Raw genomic sequence first — 17285 nt, forward strand, 5'->3', positions numbered from 1 at the left:
ATCCATGCTAGGAGGCAGCAGAGGCTGTACATGAGACCAGTGCCACCACTGTCACTTTGGGAGCTGGATGTGAATGAAAAGGAGTGTTGGAGAGGGTGACACAAATGTTTATATAGCCCAGAAAAGGAGAGGAGAGGAGAGGAGAGGAGAGTTTGAAGGGACCTACAGTGACCATCTACTGCAACTGCCTGACTGCCTGACCACTTCAGGGATGACCAGAAGTTACAGTACATTGTCAAGGGCACTGTCCAAACGCCTCTTCAACACTGGCAGGTTTGTGGCATTGACCACCTCTCCAAGAAGCCCATCCCAGTGCCTGACCAACCTCTTGGTAAAGATGCTTCCCAATGTCCAGTCTAACCCTCTCCCTGTGCAGCTTTGAGCCATTCTCAGGCATCCAGTGCCTGGATCCCAAGGAGAAAAGCTCAGCAGCTCTATCTCCACATCCTCTCCTCAGGAAGCTGCACAGAGCCATGAGATCACCCTTCAGCCCCCTTCTCTCCATGTCTTCCAGCCCATTGCCCCTTGGTTCTCCTCCTCTGGACACATTCCAGGGCTTTCCCATCCTTCTCAAATGTTCAGACCCAGAACTGCACACAGTTCCAATGTATAGGATCAGAGACTGTATAAGTTTGACTTAGGATGGGAAAATCAGGATCTAGGAATGGGATGAGGGACCACAGCCAGCCTGGGAGCTCACGTCAGCAGGTTTGGAAACCAGGGGGAAGCATGGAACAAAACTGGGATCCCACACCTGTGGTGCCTCCCACAGCTCAGGAAAGACTGGAACCTTGGCAGTTCCCATGGGGGAGCAGAAGTTTGACATGGGAGGGTTCTTCCATCTGGCAGGGCAGAGGAAGAACATACGCCAAAGCTGTTGGCCAACAGAGATGTGTGGAACTGGGAAACAGCACATTCTTTACAGGGGGGGTAATTAATTGTTGGAGCCGCTCATTAAGGCATTGGCAGGCTCAGTACTGACAGTCAGAACTGGGGCTCCAGGCCTTTGCTAGAAGAGGTTTTTCTTCAAATCTGAGTCATTTCAGTGCTGTCCCTGCAATGTTTTCTTCACAGTCAGACCTGCGTTGGAACACAGGGCTGAAGTGTGGTCTTAGGAACTGGGGAGTTGGAGCTGAGCATGATAGTCCTGCAGGTGACACACCTGGGAGGGCAGAGTCCTCCAGTGATGGCTTCTGGGCAAACAGGTCACACAGGTCTTTACTCCAGCCCTAAGTGAGGGAATCCTCTGGAGCTCTCACTTAGTCCCTGTGTGGTTGCAACCAAATCCTCACCCCATAACAGGCTGGGAGAGCTGGGGGTGTCCAGCCTGGAGAAGGATGTACTTAGAGCCCCTTCCACTGCCTAAAGGGGCTCCAGGAGAGCTGGAGAGGGACTTTGGGATGGAGGAAAAGGACACAGGGACCTGTGCCAGAGGACAGGTTAGGTGGTATATAGGGAAGGAAATGTTCCCTGTGAGGGTGGCAGGCCCTGGCACAGGGTGCCCAGAGCAGCTGGGGCTGTCCCTGGGTCCCTGGAAGTGTCCAAGGCCAGGGCTTGGAGCCACCTGGGATAGCGGAAGGTTTCCCTGCCCATAGCAGGGGGTGGCACTGGATGGGCTTTGAGGCCCCTTCCCACCCAGACTGCTCTGGGATCCCATGACAGGTTAGATCTTCTCTCACCTCCCTCTCCTGATCCCACACAGGGTGAGCAGTTCCCAGTGTCATAGCAGGAACTCCTGGCCACTCAGGCCTGCACTGACCCTTGATCAAACATCAGTTTCTATTGTGGTCTTTTGCATTTCTTATACCTGGCAGCAGCAGACTTTGTCTTCACTCCGATGGCCATCTTGTACTCGGAATTCACAGGTATGGGAACAGCATCTCCCAGTTCACCCCTTCACTTCTCCTTGGTAAGAAAGGTGGGAAAACCAAAATATTGGTGTTGTTTCAGGGATGCAAGCTGAAGCTGTGTTGGCCCTGCCTGGGCTGTTTGCAGTTAACAGCTTCTGTGTGAGTGTGAACACCCAAGTGGCACTCGCGAGGTGACCTGCGCTCCCCCCACATGGAGCGGGTGCCAAGAGGCTGCACCTCGCCAAGTGTTTACAGTAATCCTTGGCAGGGGCCCAGGGCTCCAACAAAGACATCTGCTAATCTGCAGAGAGGAGTTTTCAGGAAAGAGAAGCATGAGGATTTCAGGGAAACTCTGCTCCCAGCCAGGCCCTCCGAGCCACAAACTTGTCTGTCCCGGCTGGAGAAGCCCACCTGAGTCTCCCGAGACTGGGATTTGTCTCAGACAGCAGTTCCCAGTAGGTTCCCTCTCTTGGATTAATTATTCTGCAGCGCTCGTGGCCTCTGTCCTCGTTCCTGGAGCCTCCTGGCTGTGCTGGGATCAAAGGGGATCCTTGTGAGACATCCACGTGGGACCTGAGCTGGGCCAGGAGCTCAGTGACCGAGCTGCTCCCCCCTTCCCTCTGCAAATCACGAGGCTGAGGGAAAGTGGGACAAGGCATGAGGTGCTGGCAAGAAGCTGGCAGCAGAACAAAGCCTGATCCTGCTGCCATGGAGCTCAGCCACACTGTCTGTCCCCATCAGAGCCAGGTGCCAGGTGCTGTACGGAGTTTGGGGTTCACCAGTGGGAGACTTCCTCACATTCCCTCACCTCAATGTGCCAAACCACAGGCTGCAGGTGCAGCCCCTCTGCCCCAATTCAAACTCCTTCTTTGGAAATATCCATCCACATTTTTACAACTCGGAGAGAAATAAGTGAATTTGCCAGGAAATTAGCTCAAAATCCAGAGAGATCTGAAGTTTCAAGATGCTCAAAATTCAGACAGATTCGAAGCTTTAAGGGCTTTTCTTCTCTGAAGGGTGCAGTCTGCTTCCTGCATGGTGCCTTGGCAGTCCCATCTCCTGGGCAGAGTCCTGCTTGGACCCCATGTCCTTGGAGAGAGGATAAAGCCTTTCCTGCTGAATCCCAGCTGGCTCCTGCACAGCTCCTCTCCCTCTGGAGGAGGGAGGCTCTCACTGTCGGGCTGGGAAATCACATGCTCAATGGCTTCAACATGAGGTCATTGTTTCTGGAAGAGACCTGGGCACTGGTTGGGTTTGCTGGTTTGTCAGGCACAGAGGGATGTGGAGCAGAGACATGAGTGACCAGGACCAGCCCAGCCTCCTCCCGGCACTGCTGGTGCAAATACCCAAATTCTCATTTGCAAAATCAATAATTCCTGCAGAAACGGCTGAGAGGGGCTGGTGGGTGCAGTGCCACTGGGGGATCCTCCCACGGGGGTCACAGGGACCTTTGAGTCCCCCCTGTGCACTTGTCCCCAAACCAGGAGCTACCATGGGGGCAGCAGCAGTCCAGGGGCAGCAGCCACAGGGAGTGGCTTCAGCTCCAGAAGCTTCTGCTGGGGAGTCCTTGCTCTGATGCCAGCTGGTGCCAAGGTGCTTGCCAGATGATCTTTGATCTACCCCATTAATGGGTCTGATTAAAGCTGCCTCATTAATGAGCATTTCAGTGTCAAAGAACATGACCTGGAGCACAGCGCCCCCATCTATCTCTGCCCACAGCTCCCAGGGGATTGGATGGATTTGTCTTCACCTGCTTGAGATGTGACACAGGAAAGCATGTCCAGGACAGCCCTCTGCCTTCCTTCACCTCTCTCTGGCTCAGAGCCAGAGCCATTGCAGTGTCCAGAAATTCAATATCCAGCCACCAAATGAACCTGCAGTAGCTGAATTAGCCCTGCCAGCTCCAGCTGACCTGTGGTTGAGAGCTGGGGTAAACACAATCTCAGAAGCTCAGCAGATTTTCCAGCACCATCCTGCCCAAATCTTCCTTAAGGATCACAGAATCATAGAAACATTTCAGTTGGAAAAGCCCTCTAAGGTTGAGTCCACCTGTTCGTTCAGCACTGGCAAGCCCACCACTAACCCATGCCCCCATATGCCACATTCACACACCTTTTAAGTCACTCTAGGCATGGTGACTCTGCCCCTGCTCTGGGCAGGCTGTCCCAGGGCTGGACAACTTTTCCATGATTAAATTTTCCCCAACATCCAACCTGACCCTTCCCTGGCACAACTTGAGGCTGTTTCTTTTTGTCCTGCTCCTTTTTCCCTGGGAGCAGAGCTTGACCCGCCCTGGCAGCCCCCTCCTCTCAGGAGTTCTGCAGAGCCAGAAGGTCCCCCCTGAGCCTCCTTTTCTCCAGGCTGAGCCCCTCCAGCTCCTTCAGCTGCTCCTGGTGCTCCAGACCCTTCCCAGCTCTCTTCCCTTCTCTGGAATGCTTTCTGTGGAAGGTGAACCCTCTACAGTCTTTGAGGAGGACTCAAGGTATCCCTTGGACAAGTCCTTGTGCCATGTGCAGGTTGGAATTGTCACAGCACAGGTGACTCAAGGGTTGGGCTCCCAGAGCAGCTCATGAATCTAACACCTCCTGGTGGGTGATGCTGCAGGAAGGTGGGAAGGGGATCCATCCCAATGGCTGCAGCTGTTTGCAGGTATTTGCTGGACCCTTCACTCTTAACTGGACAAATATAGAGCTGGTAATAGAGAAGCTGTTCCCAGTGTCCAGGAGCTGAGGGCACAGTCCTAAAAATGGTATCACTGGCAAAGGTGATCTTTGAATTTTTGAAAATCCCCTGTGCAGCTTTGGTGAGACAGGCAGTGAAATTTTGCATCCTGCTGAAAAAATATAGAACAATGCATGTGGCTCCAGGTGACACAGCCCTACCCAGGCTCCTTACCCAGCTGTCTCTGAATGCCTCTGGAAGTGGGGGAAGAATGAGTGTCCTGTGAGCAGGAGGGGATGAAAGATTCTCCTCAGACCTGTTTTTCTTAATAAAGACATTGATTTCTTATTTTTTAAGAAGTGATTTTTTAAAGTGTGCATTTACATTAAAAAAAGAAGAAGCTTTTCCTTAATCTCACAAGGTAGGAGTGAGGTTGCTTCTATCTAGCAAGAGAGTGTCTGCTCTTACCCATGACAATTCTTTGATCTGTTAAGACATGTCTGAGCCCGGTGCACAGAGAAGAGAATCAGGTCCCCGTCTAAACTTGGCAAAGCAGCAGCTTTTCCCCGTGATGTTGCAAGAGCATCTTGGGATCCCGTTGATGAATGAGCTCTTTCTGTGTCTGGTGTTACATGAGCCAAACCGGAGAGTTCGTCTCTCAGTCAAACCAGCGACAGTGTAACATGACACGGGCAGGGAGGGGACACAACTGTGAGCTTATCCTGTGCTGCAATTCCCTGTTGTGGCAGGAGCCGTTTATTTTAATGCAGAAATTACTGTGGGAGATGGTCGAGCTGAGAGAGACACTTAATTTTGGTTCACTGATGGAGTTAAAGTGGATTCAATGAGCCTTTCCTGCTTTTTGTGCCAGCCTGGATTTGCCTCCTTCCTCCTCCTGGCTGTTGGTGTTTCTGTTGTTAAAATAAATGTCCTCTAACATCAGAATCTCTGCTGAGGAACACAATCGAGTCACTGCTTAATCTTTTCTTAGTTAAGCTCAGTCTAGAATCACAGGATGGTTTGGCTGTAAGGGACCTTAAAGATCATCTTGTTCCCACTCCTCACCATGGGCAGTGACACCTTCCACTCCTGCCTTGAGCACTTCCAGGGATGGGCACCCTGTGCCAGGGCCTGCCCACTAATTTCATCCCAATATCCCATCTACCCTGGCAGTAGGAAGCCATTCTCCCTTGTCCTGTCAATCCAGGTCCTTGCCCAAAGTCCCTCTCCAGCTCTCCTGGAGGCTCTATAAGCACTGGACAGGGCTCTAAGGTCTCCCTGGAGCCTCCTCATCTCCAGGCTGAACATCCCCAGCTCTGCCAGCCTGGCTCCACACCTGAAGGCTTCAGATTTGTAACAGTCTGAGCAGACTCTTTCCTGCATTTATTAAGATACCAACAATTCAGGCAATCTCCCAATAACAGATGGAAATATTTTTCTGACCAAGAACTCCCCAGGGAGGGGAGGAGTGTCTAACCAGAAGGACATGGGTTTAGGACAACAGAAGCCCCGTGGGAACGGGCTGGTTTAGCCCTGGAGCCAACGCTGTGTCCTCTGCAGAGTGTGAATTTCCTTGTCTGGAGACCCAGCAGATTCACCACGGGGGTCCTCGTTGTGTTTTTCCAGCTCATTACTGTTTTGTTGCTCTTGCTACTGGGTTCTTTGGGTGAGCAGCACAGCCTGTGAACACAAACACCTCAGCTTTGCAAAGCTGGGAACAGAGGGAAAGGTGCAAATTCACTTGAGTGTGCTGAGGGAAATCAACAACTGTACTCTGGGTAAAGCCCAGCTGGGCTGGACTGGAATTTTGGGCTGGAATGCTGCAGCTTTAACCCATTAGAGGCGTGGAATTGGGTGACCTTTATGGTCCTTTCTAAGCCAAACCCTTCTGTGATTCTTCACAGGCACACCCAGCCCTGAGCTTCCTCTGGAAGCAGGACAGGTCATGGAATCACCTCTTTGCTGCACACACTGCCTGTCCTCTTTGCTGCACACTACCAACATCGATGGCAGAATGTCATAGCTGAGCTCCAGAGAGCAAGTGTGACATCAAAAGGGTCCAAAGGCTGAGACACCACAGCCACCTGGCAGGTACCGGCTGTGCTGAAATGTGCCTGGGCTGTGCCATGGAATCACAGAAAGATTTGGTTGGAAGGGATCTTTGCAGGTCATGGCACGGGCTTTGCATGGACAGATTTTGGTAGTGAGGGGCTACAGGGGTGGCTTCTGTGAGAAGGTGCTGGAAGCTTCTCCCATGTCCAGCAGAGCTAGTGCCAGAGGGCTTGAGCCCAGTAATGACAGTGGCAGCACCTCTGGGAAAACAGTTAAGAAGAAGGGAAATATATTCACCTGCAGAACAGCAGCCAGAGGGGAGTGGGAATATGTGAGAGGAAGAGCTCGGCAGACCCCCAGGGCAGAGGAGAAGGAGCAGCAGGAGCTGCTCCAGATCTGAGATTCCTCTGCAGCCCATGGTGACTGCGGTGAGGCAGCTGTGCCCCTGCAGCCCACTGGGGGCATGGGGCTGCAGAGATGCCCCTGCAGCTCCTGGAGGAGCCGAGGCTGGAGCAGCGGGTGCCCAGGAGAGGCCCCATGTGAAGCCCATGCAGGAGCAGGGTCCTGGCAGGGACCTGTGGCCCTATGGAGAGCAGAGCCCACACTGGAGCAGCTTTTACATATTTTTTATAGTCTAGTTTAATTTCATTAGAAATTCAAGTCTCTGATTTATCTTAATAACCTTCTGTAGCCAAGGCTGAGGCAGCTGCTGTTGCTGGAGAGCTGCTGCTTTAGGGGTCTGTGTAAAACTGACTCTGTGCCATGCCCCTGCTCCATCCTGGGCTCTGGCTGACCAGGCTTCTGCTGAATTGTTCTTACCAGGATTTACTGTCACAGCAGCTGAAGGTGCCTCACAGGCCCTGCATTCCTCAGCCCAGATAATGCTGCTGTGAGTTCTCAGGCTGTTTGGCAAAGGGACTTTTTTGGTGTTAGAAAAGCAAAGATAGTCCAGGTGTTGGGGTTTGCACCTAATATTAATTGTGGTTCTCCTGCCTTCGGCCCTGAGGGATCTGTCTGTGGGTATCTCCCTAGTGACCCCACATCTTACTGTCAAACCTGGTGAAGGAAATTGTTCTACTTTTTAGGCTCCAGGAGAAGGAATGGTTTCTTGTAGGCCAATGGGATTACCTTGGACATGCTGCCTGTGTTGCATCCCAGCTCTGCACCTCTGGATGTATTTTTCTCCATCTCTCTTCACACATGACAGCGGGAATGGGGACCATGCCAAGCTGGGCTCCCTCTTCCAAGATCATCCTTCTCCTGGGACATTAAAATGAATCACAAAGAGGGAATTAAAGCTCTGAGGTTTGTGAGGGATTTCTGTGGGCAGAGAGGTCACTGGGAAATAAAGGGAGGGACAAGTGGATGGATGGATGGATGGATGGATGGATGGATGGATGGATGGATGGATGGATGGATGATGGATGGATGGATGGATGGATGGATGGATGGATGGATGGAAGATGGAGGGATGGATGATGGATGGATGGATGGATGGATGGATGGATGGATGGATGGATGATGGATGGATATGGATGGATGGATGGATGGATGATGGAGGGATGGATGATGGATGGATGGATGATGGATGGATGGATGGATGGATGGATGGATGGATGATGGATGGATGGATGGATGGATGGATGGATGATGGATGGATATGGATGGATGGATGGATGGATGGATGGATGGATGGATGGATGGATGGATGGATGATGGATGATGGATGATGGATGGATGGATGATGGATGGATGGATGGATGATGGATGGATGGATGGATGGATGGATGGATGGATGGATGGATGGATGGATGGATGATGGATGGATGATGGATGGATGGATGATGGATGGATGATGGATGAATGTACAACTTTAACAGCAGGAGATCAACAGAGTTATGGGAGAGAGCACCAAGGGAGGTGGCACTGGACTAAGGAGCTGTGTGGGAGGCTGGGGACATCAGGAGAGGGACAGGATACCCAGAGTCAACACTGAGTAAATCTCTGGAGCTGGAATGTCTCTAGCAGGACTGTAGTTGGGAGGAAGGGAAAAGCCTTTGCTTTTCTGTTTTTCTGTTTCTCATTAGCCCTTCCCACCACAGATGAGAAACAGGAGAAAATTTCTGAGTATTTCCAGCATTATCTCAGATTTCCAATCAGAGAAAATTAGTGACTGGCATTAGAACTGTAAGCAGTGCTAGTGAGGTCCCAGGTGGTGGTGGCAGAGTGTTCAGGCAGGGTGACAGCCTGGAGTGAGGCAGGAACCTGGGAACGGGATGTAGCAGCCAGGTAAAGAAATCTGCTCGGCGGGCACTGAGCATGGCAGTTCCACGTCCCTTCTGCAGCTCCGGGAGCGGTCGGAGGAGGTGGGGAATGGGAACATGGAGCTGTGCCGACCTCCTTGCAAGGCAGGGGCTGAGCACGGGGCAGAACTGGCGGAGAAGAGCCTCACACAGGCAGCAGCTGCTGGCGTTCAGCTGAGACCATCTGAGTGCCTGTAAGAGCCAAGAGCTGCTCGGGGTTTCAGACGGTTCAGGTGGAGGCCAGAGGCTGGGATGAAAGGGGACATTCCAGAAGGGAAAACTGCGCAACAGCTGCCAACAGCCGAGCCCCGCAGGGCTCCCTGTGCCGGGGCTCTGGGGATTTGCTCTGCTCTTGTTCCACTCTGCTGGGTCCGTGCCCGGCGCAGGGAGCGTGTCCTGCTGCCCGCCCTGAGTGAGGGCTCGGAGCATCCCAGCCTCGCAGGAGGTTGAGCAGGGATTCCAGGAAGCTGGGGCAGGTTTTCCCGACACGGTGAGAGGCTGTGCACAGGCAGGGGATCCCGCACACCTGGCAGACACGGAACTCAGGATGTTTCGCAACAAGACCCCACATTCTGGCACTCCACAGCGACTGCAGAGCTGCAATGCCTGGAGCTGTGTGGGCTCCGTCCCATGCTGTTTGTCCATCTGAGATTTGTTCCAAAGCCCACATCTGCAGTGCCGGGAGCAGAGGGGTTCCCAACCTTTCCTCGTCCCGGAGCCAGCCCTGCTGCTTCACCACAGTGTGAGCAGGGGATGAGAGCTGAGCTCAGCCGGACCAGGAAGGGACCAGCAGTGACAGGGATGGTGGGCTCTGGTCACGGTGCCCAAAGCCCCAGCCCAGGGCAGCTCCTGCAGTCACAGCTGGGTCTGACACCCAGGTCACCCCACACTGCCCAAAGCTGCCTCCTTCAGCCCCTGTGCTGGGGCTTTGCTCCAGGTAACACCAGCCCTGCACACCTATCCCTGGGATCCTGTAAACCACGGAATCCCGGAATGGTTTGGGTGGGAAGAGACCTAAAACACCATCCAGTGCCATGGCAGGGACACCTTCCACTGTCCCAGGCTGCTCCAAGCCCTGTCCAGCCTGGCCTTGGGCACTGCCAGGGATCCAGGGGCAGCCACAGCTGCTCTGGGCACCCTGTGCCAGGGCCTCACCACCTTCACAGGGCACAATTCCTTCCCAATATCCCATCCATCCCTGTCCTCTGGCAGTGGGAGCCATTCCCTGTGTCCTGTCCCTCCACCTCTTGTCCCCAGTACCTCTCCAGCTCTCCTGGAGCCACTTTAGGCCCTGGAAGGGGCTCTGAGGTCTCCTCTGAGCCTCTCCCCTTCAGGCTGAACCACAGCTCTCTCAGCCTGTCCTCATAGGAGAGGTGTTCCAGCCCTGGGCTTCATTGTCCAGCAAGAATCCGTCCCAGTATGATGACAAAGTCTTGTCTAAGATGCAGGAGCCCAGATGTGATGTTCACCTTCCTGCTCTCCCTCTGACTGAGGAAGGAGAGAAATGGACATGAAAATGGTCATTTATTAATATATTGTGTCATTATTGGTCATATGTGTTTATATAAATGGTCATATTTGGACATATATACGGTCATATTATTCATACAAATGACCATTTATTAATATATTATAGTTCTCTGGAATGTTGGATGGGGCTTGGAACAACCTGGGACAGTGGGAGGTGTCTCTGCCATTGGCAGGGGGGTGGAATGAGATGGTTTTTAAGGTCCCTTCCAACACAAACCATTCCATGGTTCTATGACTTACAGACTACTGCCATTTGGGGAAGAGGAGACTTTGAAACCCATGTAAGCCACTCAATTTGTGTCCTCATCCCATGGCCTTTAAAAATTGCTAACGGGATTAATTCTCGCACTCAAACCTGCCTGTACCCAGCCTGCCCAGTGAGTGCTGTGTTCTGCTGTGGAAGGAACAAAGCCGATGTAGGGAATAACCCCAGTGCCATCCAACACGAGAGCCCCGCAAAGCTGGGAGGCTGCAGCCAGGTAAGGATCAGCCAACAAGATTCTCCCAGCTAACAAGTGATGGGACAGGAGGAATGGCCTCAGCTCGTGCCAGGGGAGGGTTAGGTTGGATATTAGGCAAAAACTGTTCCCAGAAAGGGTTGTCTAGCCTTGGCACAGCCTGCCCAGGACAGTGGTGGAGCCACCATCCCTGAGTGTTTGCAAAGCGCGTGGCTGTGGCACCTCATGCCATGGTTTAGTGGTGACCACGGCAGCCGTGCGGGGTTGATGGCTGGACTTGATGATCCTAAAGGTCCTTTCTGACATGAATGACTCTGTGATTTTGTGAAGTGCTGCCATAACCCTGCAGTGGAAGATCAGCCACCAGTTTGCTCAGCTGAAACATAAAGCCAAATTCCTTTTTCCAGGTGTCTTGCTTGCAACAAGCCATGGGTTATTTTGGAATGACCTGCACACCTCAGCTTGGAGTCCCAGCAAGCCAGGGTGGCTTTTGGACCCTGCCTGGCACTTATGAGCTCAGCTGCATGTGGCATTAACAGAAAACTTTTTATCTGCTCATAGTGAAACCACAGTGGGATGTGACCAGAGCAGCTATCTAGGGACAAAGTCTTCTTTGTACACAGAGCAAAACCTGCAGGGAATGTCAGCACTGGCCCCTCCTGCTGCTGAAATACTCCATGGAGGATGAAAACTCCATAAATACTGTGCACAGGCATCTCCATTGACTTCCCATCCCTCATCTCTACACATCAGCAAAGTCCCTTGAGATGCTGGTCACAAAATCCAGCACACTTTTCCCTCCCAAAAGGACAGATACATAGATAAAAGTGCTAATGAGTATACTTGGGACATGTTTTTGACAAATGGGTACAAACAGTTGAATTAAAACCAGCTCCCTGGCAGGAAAGTATTGCTCATTTTGGGTTAAGAGTCATCAGTTTAAAAAAAAGAGTATTCAATCAAATAGAAATATCAACTTCTCACAATTCATGAACCTGATCTCTACAAACTATATAGTAAACAATTCCTTTTCAAAAAGCAGTATTGGAATTTTTCATTTACTGCTTAATTATCAGAACTGGGGCTTAAAAAGAAAACCAACACATGCCTATTGTAATATTCTGACAAAGATTTGGGGCTTATTCTCTAATACACCCCAAAGTATCTGAGGTGAGTGACATCTGTTTCTGGTGAACCTGTGACTCCTAGAAAAGTGATTTTTAGGGAGCCGAGTTTGGAAAGCTGTTAAGGAATCATCACAACCAGAGAAATCCTGTAATCTACAAGAAAAAGAATGCTCAAATTTCCTTAAACTGAGCACCCACGACCCAAAATCAGCAGCTACTTTTAATAATCTCAGCTTTGTCTTCCCAGTGCTCACTTCCTCTTTGATAAAGGCAGTGCCACTGCCCGTGCAGCAGAATCTGATCAAGACTGAGCTCCACGTAAGTCGGTCAGAGGAGCACTGAAATCCCCAGATGAGCTCGCAGCAGAGAGGGAAAATCGATGTTTACTTGATCCTCCTGCCCATAAATGAGCAGCCTCGAGGAGCTCTGGCCCCGCTCGCCGTGCCCGCTGCTGCTCCCCGCAGGACACACAGCAGGAGAGCCCAGCCTGCCGTGTGTTTCCTGGCGATAGCCCCGCTCCGAGAGCCCAAAGCAGAACTCGCTGGGCACCACCAGCGGCTGCACGGTGTGCTGGCAAAGGCAGGAGGAAGCCGTGCAGCAGCGTATTCCCCGCAGGGCCAGGCTCTGATTAATTGGAACTGCTTGGCATTCAGAAGAGCTGATGAAAAACTTTGGGAAGCCATTGAGGCATTTTCACTGGCGCAAGCGCTTGGGAGGGATCGCATCTATGTCATGGAACTGAGATTAGAATCGGAATCAAGCCCATTCTACAAAGGCCTGAATTTGTTTGTTTTCATACGCCCCACCCCAGGGAGATGAAACCAGCCCATTTCCAATGCTAGGATTCTTTTCTCTTAGAGAGCCATGAATATCCCAAGACATTCTCTCGCAGAATCATGGAATATCCCAAGTTGGAAGGGACCCCCAAGGATCATCCAGTCCAACCCCTGGCCCTGCGCAGGCACCCTGTGCATCCCTGGGAGCATTGTCCAAACACTCCTGGAGCTCTGGCAGCCTTGGGGCTGTGCCCATTTTCAGGGGAGCCTGGGCAGTGCCCAGCACTCTCTGGAGGGAAGAGGTTTCTCCTGATGTCCAACCTAAACCTCCTGGACACAGCTTCACATTAACCCTCTGTGCAAAGTCTTTTAAGCAGCAGACAAACACTTAAGTGCCAACATCATCACACACTTTCAAAACCTTGGGCTGCAGAGGAGCAGCAGCAGCACTGGGCTGCTCTGACAATCGTGCTCTTGACTTGCCCTGACACACACCTTGCTTGAGGTGAGGTTATGCAAGGGGATGAGATAAGATGACCCACTCATTTTAAAATCTACCCATCCAGGTGACTTCAGCTCTTTCTCAATAGGAAAGATACAAACATTACAAACCTACGCCCATTGAGACATATGTATACAGAGAAAGAGAGGATATTTATATATTTCTACAGTATATTTATGAAACATCAGCACCCCAGCACTTCAGTCAGTGCACCTGACAGAGACAGAGCATAATGGCTGAATTTCTAGTATATGTTTTTATTCTATCTATCTATCTATCTATCTATCTATCTATCTATCTATCTATCTATCTATCTACCTATCTATCATCTCATACATGACCTTTAAGGTCCCTTCCAAACCAAACTATTCTCTGATTCTATGGTAAGGAAGAAATTGTGCCCTGTGGGAAGGACCTGGCACAGGGTGCCCAGAGAAGCTGTGGCTGGCTCTGGATCCCTGGCAGTGCCCAAGGCCAGGCTGGACAGGGACTGGAGCCACCTGGGATAGTGGAAGGTGTCCCTGCCCATGGCAGGCGGGGGCACTGGATGGGCTTTCCATCTCATTTTGGGTTTCCATCCCAGACCATTCCATTCCATGACTCTATGACACCCACACACAACATGTAAAGAACAAGAGAAAAGCAGTTACCATTTGTTTTATACGGAAATGAAACCAAGGAACTAAGAAATTTGTCAAGGATCATAAATCAGTTGCAGAATCGGAAATTAAAGCAAACTAACTTAAGCACTTCTTTGGTTTGGACAGGAAAGTGCTGCGAGATCAGTTGATAAGAGAGGAATAAAGCACTAATATTCCTAAAGCAACATCTTTGCTCTGTGCTGTCCAAACAGCTGGAAGAAGTGAGTTTTTCCAGTCTAACTGCAGTAACTCTGTGTGCAATTCCCCTCCTGTTTCCTTTCCAAGCCCGCAGCAGCTTGCAGGCTGCAGCACGAGTCTGTCCCACAAGCTCCTTACCTTGTGTTCACTCAAGGGTTAAGGAGCTTGCAAGTCACAAAGCCTGCTGTGTCTTGTGTGGGAGTAAATGTCATATCCCACTGCACAGGGTATTTATAGCACAGCACTATTTGGGAAGTGAAACTTTTGAATGGTGAAGTTTTCAAGCGGTTCTTCAGGATGAATTTCTGAAGAACGGAACAGCCGAGAGCCCATTTGTCACTCTGGCTCAAGGTGGCTCCAAAAAGTCACAGCGAGAGCAGCGGGGTCTGAGTGGGACCACCTCGGCTCTGAGAGCTCCAGTGTCCACTCACAGGGGGGTTTGTGCAGCTGGCACATCAATCCCATGTCCCCACTGGAGGACAGAGCACTGCTCTGTCATCATCCCCACAGGACCTGCTGGAGGAGCTCTTCTCATGGATAAGGTGCCCAATGTCCCCTGTGAGGGTCACCCTCCACACAGGCTCTCCAGTGGAGCTGCTATGGCCAGACACCAAACTCCAACACAACCTGAAGGAGGGGAGGCCTTGACCCAAGAACAGAGACTCTGGGAATGCCAGCACAGAAAGCACGGTGGCACCCACCCCTCCTGTGCCCCGAGCTCAGCAGCACCCAGGAGGGCTGGACCTCTGCTTCTAGGAGAGGGATAAGGACAAGACAGCATGGGCTGGAGTGGCAGGGGGTGAAGCGGTCAGAATTCTCCTTTGTTAAACCGGTGGCTTGTCACTGGGACTGGTGGGATGATGCTGGAGACGAGCCACAGTGGAATGAGTGTCTCCATCTCTGGATCCAGACTGAAGCTGCCAAAGCCCTGCCTAGCTCAAGTCCCTGTACTGTAACTTGCTGCTCTTGGCTCACACACACCTAACGTGGAGTAAGAGATCACGAGCTCCCAGCTAAGAGCTTTTCCTGACCACTGGTCCCAGAGTGGATCACCATCATCAATCCAGGCAGGAACAAAAGGTTTCTGTGAGGCTGTGGGTGCTCTCTGAACTGTAACTCTAATCACAGAAGTAGGTTTGACACTACTGGGGCACCCGAAAGGAGGACGCTGCACATTTTGCAGCAATTATTAATGCAGCTATTTGTGCTAACTCTTCAAACCAAGTACAGATACGCCCTGTGCTATTTCCATAAACAGGAGCACAGCTGTATTTGCATTCCCTCCATGTGTGCTGGTGCTCACAGCTACTTGTGGGTTTGATTGCCGCAACAGAAACCCGAGCCGGCCGTAGGAGCCCCTGGACCAGGACGGAGAGGCAGAGCAGAGCCGGGAGGGGCAGAGCAGAGCCGGGCCCAGCGCCGCTGCAGCTCCGGTGGGTGGGACAGGCGGTGCTCTCACCCCGCTCCGAGCACCGCTGGGGCTGCAGAGCTGTCGGGAGCTCGGGGTGATCAGGACGTGGCCCTGCTGCTCCCAGCTGAAGGGCTCTCCCCATCTCCGAGCTGTACCTGTGCCACGGCCGTGGCTCGCAGACTGCAGCGTCATTGTTACACCAATCACATTTCATTCGTGCCTTCCAGACATTCTTTTCGGCTCCAAGAGTGACAAACCTCTCTGCCAGTAACACTGAGACCACTGATTCATTTCACACAATTTAACCACAAGAGAAAAGCAGAGTGCTCTGGATTTCAGTCTTGAACCTGGGCTTGTGACAAGCTCCACGTGTGCTTTCCTCAATCCCGTCCCCTCTCCTTTCCTCCCTCATCCCCAACAATTACAGAACAGAACTCCAATGGAAAGCGTGGCTTGTTCAAACCCACAACATGGGTGTTAAGGTCTTTTTCACCTTGCCAAAAGCTTAGTTTGCTCTTCTTTCCATTGTGATAAAAAATATCAAGGTCATAAATACCCCTAAATGCAACACCACAATCACCTCACAATTACTCTGGCAAAAATAACCTCAGACTTTTAAAGGAAAATTATGTCAAATGTTGTGACCAGCTATTATCACAACTCCTGCCTCCCTTCAAGGTTTCTCTCAGCTTGAATTAGGAAGAAATCCTTCCCTGTGAGGGTGGGCAGGCCCTGGCACAGGGTGCCCAGAGCAGCTGGGGCTGCCCCTGGATCCCTGGCAGTGTCCAGGGCCAGGTTGCACACTGGGCCTTGCGGCACCCCGGGATAGGGGAAGGTGTCCCTGTGCATGGCACGGGTGGCACTGGGTGGACTTTGATTTGCCTTCCAATCAAATCCAATCCATGTTTCTATGGTTCTCTTCAAGTTCATCAGAATCCTTTCTTCAAAGCTCTGAAACTACCTCTGTAATGCTCTATTTCCCATGGCTCCCCCATCTCACTGAGTCAAGGACCAGTCATCCACACCCACCCCTTCCTTTAGTGTCAAAGCAAAACATAACCGTACTTGGGCAACGTATAAGCCAAATAATAAAGTGTCGTTTTCTGGGGAGATCAGAGTTATCATAAACTTATAGCACTAGAAAATCTCCCCACAGCAAGACTGACACCTCCCACTCCCCACCGCCGGGAGGAGCCCCGGCATGGGGGTACACACTCCTGCGGCCGTTCCCTTGTTATTTCACCAGGAAAGGGAGACGGAGTCTTAGACAAGAAAAAAAAAAAAAAAATCAGTAGAATGTCTCAGCTTCCGGAGGCCAGAGCAATGTAATGGGCGACTCTCTGGAGTGGCTGCTGACAGGGAAAACGCGCACTGCGGCACCGAGGTACCTCCGAGGGGGCTCGAGATAGCCTCAACACGCCTGTCGCCCCCTGCCCGAGGGAACCGAGGGACACGGCGGGACCCGGAACCGGCGAGATCCACGGCCAACATGGCGGAGGATCGTGAGGGGACCGGCGGCCGCTCCCGACCCCGCCCCCCTCGGCGGAACGCGCATGCGCAGCGCGGCGGCGCCCGGAGAACCGCGGGGCGGGGCTTGCTTGGCAGAAACCCCGCCCACTTCTGGGAAACACGGCCGGCCGGGACGGATCCGGGGGGCGGAGCCAGAGCAAAGTCCGCGCTGTGATTGGGCACAGTGGGGGGAGGGGTGGGGCCATGCTGCGAGACGGGGCGCTGATTGGCTGTACGGAGGCAGGGGGCGGGCCGTGGCTGGGTGCC

General features: G+C 52.1%; 1 long non-coding RNA gene across 2 annotated transcripts; it reads right to left on the bottom strand.

Annotated features, from left to right (window-relative positions):
• Positions 1–5893: 5893 nt before the first annotated feature.
• On the bottom strand, positions 5894–17031 carry LOC119712093. Of its 2 annotated transcripts, none has more exons than XR_005259795.1 (3): positions 16898–17031; positions 7692–7823; positions 5894–6191 (listed from the first exon to the last, which is right to left on the bottom strand). It is a non-coding gene; the product is annotated as an uncharacterized LOC119712093 (long non-coding RNA). The 2 variants fall into 2 exon arrangements; XR_005259794.1 differs by lacking the exon at positions 16898–17031 and adding an exon at positions 14237–14305.
• Positions 17032–17285: the final 254 nt, after the last annotated feature.

This window comes from Motacilla alba, chromosome 27, assembly GCF_015832195.1.
Source record: "Motacilla alba alba isolate MOTALB_02 chromosome 27, Motacilla_alba_V1.0_pri, whole genome shotgun sequence".
NCBI lineage: Eukaryota > Metazoa > Chordata > Aves > Passeriformes > Motacillidae > Motacilla > Motacilla alba.